At 45.4% G+C, this 7,758-nt stretch overlaps 1 long non-coding RNA gene across 2 annotated transcripts; it reads left to right on the top strand.

Moving 5' to 3' along the window:
• Positions 1–954: 954 nt before the first annotated feature.
• LOC120840055 lies at positions 955–7,527 on the top strand. Of its 2 annotated transcripts, none has more exons than XR_005715445.2 (3): positions 955–1,429; positions 3,486–3,679; positions 7,491–7,527. It is a non-coding gene; the product is annotated as an uncharacterized LOC120840055 (long non-coding RNA). The 2 variants fall into 2 exon arrangements; XR_006078394.1 differs by lacking the exon at positions 955–1,429 and adding an exon at positions 1,951–1,965.
• The last annotated feature ends 231 nt before the right edge of the window (positions 7,528–7,758 follow it).

Here is a 7,758-nt window from a genome sequence, read left to right as displayed (position 1 = left end):
AGGGCTCCAATTTCGTCAAAGCTGGGGTGAGCACGTGCAAATTAGAGGCAACGCAAAGCCTCGTGGGCGTGCTCTTGTAGTTAGTTTTCTGAATGCGCTGATCACGTGCGCTGAACCTGTAGCTATGGCTCCAGAGAAAAATTGGGGAGTGTGTATGTTTATACAGCCTAGAATTTGGTCTGCCTCAACGGCCGACGAGTCTCCCAGCTGTAGATGAAAAATTTAGCCAATGCAGTACAACTGATAGCGCAGGGTCTTTAACGTGCATCACGCAGTAATGATACACGAAAGCGCGCCTGTAGGATGTTCATCCAGATCGAAACGGGCAGGGGTGCGGATTGAACCCAGGATCCCTGGGTTCTGTTGCGCGAGCTTTCGCTCCGCGTGCTCCGAGCTGGTGTGCTCTAGCCCACTCGGCCGCCGATCCCGCTCCGGAGGGAAACAAGTCTTCTGTTTAGACACGCACAGCAAGTTAGCGAGTGGATTACACCGCTGTATGCACTGAAGCTGTAGCGATCTAGAAGGTCCACGGAAAAAAAAAAAAAATACAGCCATACTCGTTGGCAGGTTGAAAGTAAACGCTGGGGAGGGGGTCGGCTCCTCCCGAGCGTTCGCTCTGCAAAAGCGGAAAGAGATGGGAGGAGCTGCTTCATCTCAAAACTGAAAGTTTTCAGATGAAGCAGCTTCTCACTCCTTCGATTTGTGTGTATGTTGATAAGGGAAAAAACGCAGTGCCTCTTATGCTCATTTAGCGACGCAGCCAGGAATATTTTCTAAGGTGGAGGGGAAGGGGGGTGCGCTTCTCCCGCCTCCCCTGTATTTACATCACTGGTGTATTGTCGGCTGTTCATGATCTTGAATTTCTCAAATCAACCTGTTTTACTGAGCCACAAAACACGGCCTGTAATTCAAACCAAACCAAAAAAAAAAAAAAAAAAACTTAAAAAATACGTACATTTTCTTAGCAAAAAAATAAAAACTTAAAACAGATATCCAGTGAATGATTAAGCAATTACATGTATTCACAAATAAGAAATCAAGTCGAATTAAGATATTGAACACCGTTTGTTTGAAGGACCAGATGGACATGAGTTGATGCAGATTCCAATCAGCAAACAAAGGTTATCAAGCAACGTATAACAGGAGAAGAAGCTGGGAAATTATGTCTGCTCGCATTCGATTGACTTCAAAGTTCGTATAGAGTACGATAACTGCAGTCATGTCAACCGTAGTGACACCGGCCCCAGAAATATGGACTGAGATAGAGTGGGGTCGAAACCGAAACTATTAAGTCGTATTTCAATCCTTGGCTGCCTTGGCTGGCTTGGCTTCGTGCCAATTCAAAGCCGCAAGCAACTTCTGGATCCTTGTTCGTTCCGGAGAGGACACAAAGGCCTTTCTCGGAGTGCGTCGGTCGATCCGAGTTTAGGTAAGTTTTGCCGATTTCATATTCAAAATGCATGCTAGAAGAATATCCAGATATGCTAGATCATCTTCGGAACAACGTAGCTCACGTTGCCACCGTAATTCGGATGATTTTTCACTTTTTTCTACGATTTGAGTCGAAAAAAGTGAAATCGTCTTAGCACTGACCGGCGGCGGCGGCGGCGCCGCCGCGGTGCCGCCGTGCCGCTATCTTGAGAATCCCGTGAATGCTCTGCGACACCGGAGCACTGCAGAGACGCTGATTAGATTGTTTCTAAAGTACGCGTTGCTATCAGTGAACTGTTCTGTGTTGTTAAACGCTTGATTGCGTGTCGTCTCGTCCTTTTTCATGCTAGCGGCAGCGTTGAGTTGTGCCCAATGTTTTGAAACTCCCGGCCCGCGCGCTCTGGGTTTTCACGCCGCGTCCAGCGGGATGGCGCGGTTCGACTGGCGCTGGCGTTTGTCGTATTGATAGGACACGCTCCTAACTGGGTGTCGTCGTTGTGCTCGTGTACGGCGTGTGCCTCGCGCCGGCGTGCGGTGCGTGGCGTTGGGTTTGAGGTGCTCGGGCCTTGAGTTTCTTATACTTGGGACACACGGGCAACTCGAATGCCATTTACAACGAATGACATTTGAGCGGACGGCCAATTGGCGCGCGACACTCCGGGCGTGACGCATTCCACGCGCGACAGATAGCGAGCTGATTCGCCGATCACACAATTGTCATTCGTTGTATATGGCATTCGAGTTGCCCGTGTCGCACGGGTATTAAAAGTGTTGACCGAGCCCTCTTAGTCTCATCGTTCTTGTTGTTTTCTCCCTTGCTGCCTGTTTGTTATTTTGATCATCTTGCTCTGGTTGATTGGCTAGCAGACGATCGTGCGTACGGGCCCCTGCATATATGTCTAGCCTTGCGAGCCACCCAGGGTACTACTGTCGCTAATAATGATTATTATTGCTTGCCTTAGCGACGTTTTAATTTACCCCGGCTACATTCGTGACTTGTAGCACTCGTGGGTGCACAAGTAGTTTACATGGCTGAGGAAAGAGGTTGAATGATTTGATTAAAATGCTCTGATCTGGTATAGAACGTTTAGTGGTACTGGGGAGACACATACAAAGCAAGGAGATCCAGCTTTGAATGTGATGGCTCCCTACTTACTACAACGTTTAAATACCTGAGGCCCTGGTAAAGTTGAAGGGAGTCTCTTAAAACATTTGTGGAAAGACCCAAAGCTGGATACAATTTTAGTCTAATAGCTGGTCTACACTGCAGCAACCGACTAGGACTGACTCCGACAAAACCAGTCTTTAAGCCTCTTGTGACGGCTTATGACCACGCCGTCCAGCAGTAATAATGGCAGTCGTAAGCGGCTTAAAACCCTGTTTTGTTCAACTCGGTCGTAGTCAGTTGCAACAGTGTGAACCAGCTCTAACGCCTCTTAGGTGCATGCGCAAACAGTAGCTTCAGGATAAACTTGCGCATTGCACTGCCCCAGAGGATATCGATCACATCCCCGGTGTTTATTTTTAATCTGTATCCCTGCACTGCAGAACATGTCAAGAGGCTTGTTGATTGCTGTGCATGTGCCTACCAAGCGAGCTGTGCTATTTTTAAGTGGTGTTTAATTTGTTTTTAGCTTCCTGGGATTTCTGAAGGTACCAGTAGGTATCTAAGCTCTACATGCACATTGTTCTTAACAGGCACTTCACCAGAAATTTGTTGTTTTTTTTTGGGGGGGGGGGGGGGGAGGGCCCAGCAAAATGGACGATTTTGGGGGGGGGGGGGATAGGGTAGGTAATAAAGAAAAGGTGAGGTAGGCTCCCACCCCCCCCCCCCCTTTCCGGCTGCGTGCCTGGTTCTTAATACAATTACGTTATGAAGAAGCTCATTTTCCTTGCTTGGTTGAGTTTAATGGTGCTGTCATCATGGTCTTTGCACTGTCGACAACAAGAGAAGCGTAATGTTGGCACTTTTTCTTTTGTTGATCTGTGAAGCAAGTTTTGGTTTCTTTGTTTGTTCCAGAATATCAGTCTGATTCTTATTCATGGTATTGCAGGAAGTCTGTATCATCAAGAAAAAACTGCAGGTGGCTGGAAGCTGCCGATCAGCTGCCAGTCTGGATAGTAGCCATCAACTCAGCAAAGGCCTGCAGGCGAATCAGCCCAACCTGTTTCTCTGCTGCCTTTCAAGACAGGATGGTTTGTGAAAAGTGAAACGGGGCCCATGCACCGCTTCCGCAGGGCCCTGCTGGTATTTATCTGACCTTTTGTTTTCCTAAACAAATAACACCATTCCACACTGTAATATACCAAGCAATTGCCCACTCTAAATTGGGGATGACCATGGAGAGCTGGGGGATAGGGTAGGTAATAAAGCAAAGGTGTACATGGTCGGGTGGTCCCTTGGTCTGACCACGGAATTACAAACAGCTGCCATTTGCAAAGCTGGTTGACTGTGCAAACACGTAAAAACAAACAGTCTGTTTTTTTTTTTCTTTTTTTTTATTACAAATTAACATTCTAAAGAATGGTTGCTTACGCACTTGCTTGTTCTTGTTATAAAGCCTTAAATTTATTCTTCCGAGTTAGAACAAAAAAGCAACCCATCTTTTTTTGGGTACAACTTTCTTTGGCAATGAAGAGAAAACTAGGGAGGGGGGGAGGCAGGCAGTGCCAAAGGCTCTGTGTTAGTGCACCAAATAGTTATCATTTTTTGTTTTTTTTTGTCTCAGTTTCAGTTAGGGTGTTGGCGTGTCAACCACGCAGTTGCTTCATTGCATGTTTTTGTACGAGGATTGCGGTTGAGGGAGCTGAACCGCGATCGCCGAGCATGCAGGCATATTCAGATTTATTTCTGAAGGCTTCACCCGTTTTTAAGCGTAAGCCAACACTTTGACTGAAGCACTCGGACAGACTTGCAAGGTAGATTTCACCGTGGTCAATCTCCTAGAATTTAATTTGTCTCTCAGCTGACGAAGATAGGCAGTGTCGGATCAGGAAAAGCTGCGAACTTCATGATAGATAAGCGCCGGAAAAATACCTAGACAAAAATTTGACGTGAACACTGGCGTACCGGCAACTAACATTTATTGAAAACAAAATTTCTTATATAGTAAGTGGTAAGGATGCAGATTTGTGGTAATGAACTGTCCTCTCATGTTGATATCTTTTCAGATATATCAGTGTTTAGAAGGGAGCTAAATTTTTATCTTTAATTCGTGATTGCATGTTAGTCTGTTCTTTTTTACAAGTGGAAGACATTGTGTTAAGTCATCTACTACCATTTTATGTGCCACCACACTATGGCCTAGTGGTCGTTCTGGGGCATGATTCAAATAAAACATTATTATTATTATTATTATTATAGCTGTGAAAAACGTCAGTCATGACTACAACTGGTCAACCCTCTATCAAAAAATTCATTCTTTTGCTGATAAGGTTATGGATGTGTCACTTGTACACCTGGTGCCTTTGGCTTTAATCTTAAACGCCTGGTGTAGCTCTCTAGATTCTTTATCTGGGTATCTGGCCAAAAATTTAGTGTCTTTAAACGACTGGGAGCAAAAGCAGCGTCTGCAGTGTGTGGCCAGATGTCGTGATGGAGATCGCTTGTGTGGCCACCTCGCGTTCGCGGGCGCAATCATTAATACATAGGCCTGTCTGACCCGTGTACACAGAACCATATGACATTGTGATTCCGTACACAACTTTGGTTGTGCATTCTGTGAATTTTTTGCAGTGTTTAGTTTTGCATTTGTCTTTTCCAAGGGCCGCTGCTGCAGCGACAACACAGATCAGCTGCTGCCCTTGTTTCCCGTCATTTAATGACACCAAATTTTTGGCCAGATACCCAGATAAAATGTCTAGAAAAAGCTACACGAGGTGTTTGAGATTATAGCCGAAGGCACGAGTTGTACAAGTGACACATCCATAACCTTATCAGCAAAAGAATATGAATTTCTTGATAGAGGTCTACATTGGTTGTAATCATGATTGACATTTCTCACAGCAGTGTAACAGATTGTTTTTTTTTTCAATGATGTTAGTTGCGAGTGCGCCAGTGGCAACTTCTTGACCCTGTCTATTTTTTGGCGCTTGTCAATGATCATGAACCACCTGACCCGAATTGCCACATGAACGAATTTCATGAGTGCTGCCGCGTTTTGAGGTCAGTTATCTGTAAACTCTTCTGGTGCTGAAAAACTATTGCGCGGGAGGAATATACAGAAATAGAAGCACGCACACTCCACGACGCGAAGTCGCATTCCATTTGGATCGCATTCAGTTATGGCTGGCCCTAGGGGGTCGCTGGCACACCACAGCTCAGAATATCTGTAGCGAGGATTGCGCTGCAGAACCCAGGGGTCCTGAGTTCCGTCCCCACCCCTGCTCAGACACACCAGTGAGCTTGCTAGCCAACCGGCATACGGAAACAACTAGGAGTCCCGGTTCCCACTGTCCCATTTGTCATACATGTTGCACACCACTTGCTTGGTTTGTTTTAAGATTTCTTGGTTGCCAAACTTCATAAAAATCTTACATGTCAAACAAAGGGGCGAGCTCACAGAGTGTGCCTGCAATAAACCGCACTGATGATGCCCAAAGATGCGCATGATAAAGATGCCATCTTAATTTTGCAGGGAGCTAGAAAACCTAGGGTGAATTTAAACCAAGAAAACACAAAATGGCTAAAAAGGAAATGCTCTAGGTTTGGCACATCCTGGCCAATGTTATGCTAACATTCTAAAGTCAAAGCTAAACAGAACAATTTTACATATATTTTAATTGGTTACGTTCCACCCAGCAAATTATTATGGTTGAACTATATTCAGCTATGCAGTGAAATGGTGTCCTTTGGATCTCTAGCTTTACCTTCATTGCCACGGAGCATTGTCCCCAGGTATATCACTTTCTAGCTCTTTTCGACTGCACCCCTCCTATTCCTCTCCTGCTTTGCTGTTCTACTTGCTCTATCCCCATTCTGCCTGCCAGTCGTGGAGATAAACGCCCATGGCGACAGGGTGCCTGATGTCTCTTTCATATATTTTTTTAACTTGCTTAAAATAAAGGAATAGGCATTAATATGTCCTTAGATGAGTTGATATGTTTCAAAAGTAGGGGTTGAGCGCTTACTCTGCCGCGGGTGCATGCTCGGTGTTTTTTGGTAGTTTTATGGCGTTGTGCGTTACTAGAATAAGTTTGGCTTTAGTATAGTTACCGCATATGTGTACAGTAATTCACGCAGTTGTTAATGGCCGTTAGTACCTGACTCAAACCTGTGCAGGGTTTCTATGAGCTGAAAATTGGTATTGTTGAGAAATTCGGCAATTGGAAAAGTCTCAAGATTTCCAGCCTAATCAGTATCGATCAGGGAATTTCAGCCTTCCTTTCTCTGAATGTAAGCAAAAGACACGTGTGGTGTGACACATGCACCTTCCTCCTACTCAGCAACTCGGCCGGCCTGCCAACGTAAATCTTTGCTGGAAACTAGAGTCTTGGTAGAATCCAGAGATGCAACTTCATCTCGAAATGTATTTACAAGGCAAACTTCTATACTTTCAACGAACTGCTGCTGCTTATGGCAGATTTGTGGAATGGCTTCATAGTGCGAGAGTTTGTCTCTATAGCTACCCTAGTTGCTCCTGAATAAACTTCTAGGGGATCTTTTCCGGGCTGTGAACATCATGACAGTTGAGGTAGTTTCTGCTGGAAAAGGGAGGGGGGCAGAGAGGGTATCCCTCAGCTTGACAGTCCATAGAAGCTTTGTCAGCCAGGATTTTGAATGTTGCGAGGACAATGACAGCTGTGTTAGCTCATATATTTTTTGCCAGAAGTTGTACGACTAACTGCCAGGATTGCAACATCCAACAGCATGACATGCCAGCTCCTGTGGTGTCATTTAATTTTGTCGCTTAGAGACCACTTTTGGTACATGGGTTATATAGAACACTAAACGAACCAGTTGGAGGCGCATTCCAGGCACCATAACGTAGCCTCTGCTGCTGAGATGTTCTTATTGCAGGTATAATTTCCGATTCTGCTTTTTTTTTTTTGTTTTTCAGTGGGAGCTCATGGAGGTGGCACGGTGCATGAAAGGACAGAGTGGCTGACAGTGAGCTGCCCAAGCAAGCTGCTGGCTCTTGTGACCGTCTCCGAAAGCCTCTGGATGGGCTAAATTGCAGACGTGCCTGGACATTTATAAATGGTAAACACAATCTAGACTACCTTTGAATTATGCCTTGGTCTAACGGATGTAGCTTGGATGTCGTGTTTGGCTGCTAGAATGGAACTGGATAGTGTTAAGCGGCACATGTCACCAAGTAAGCACAC

Source organism: Ixodes scapularis, unplaced genomic scaffold (assembly GCF_016920785.2).
Source record: "Ixodes scapularis isolate PalLabHiFi unplaced genomic scaffold, ASM1692078v2 PGA_scaffold5__190_contigs__length_132052651, whole genome shotgun sequence".
Classification (NCBI taxonomy): domain Eukaryota; kingdom Metazoa; phylum Arthropoda; class Arachnida; order Ixodida; family Ixodidae; genus Ixodes; species Ixodes scapularis.
The sequence above is the reverse complement of the archived record's forward strand: the minus strand, read 5'-3'. Positions and strand labels throughout refer to the sequence as shown.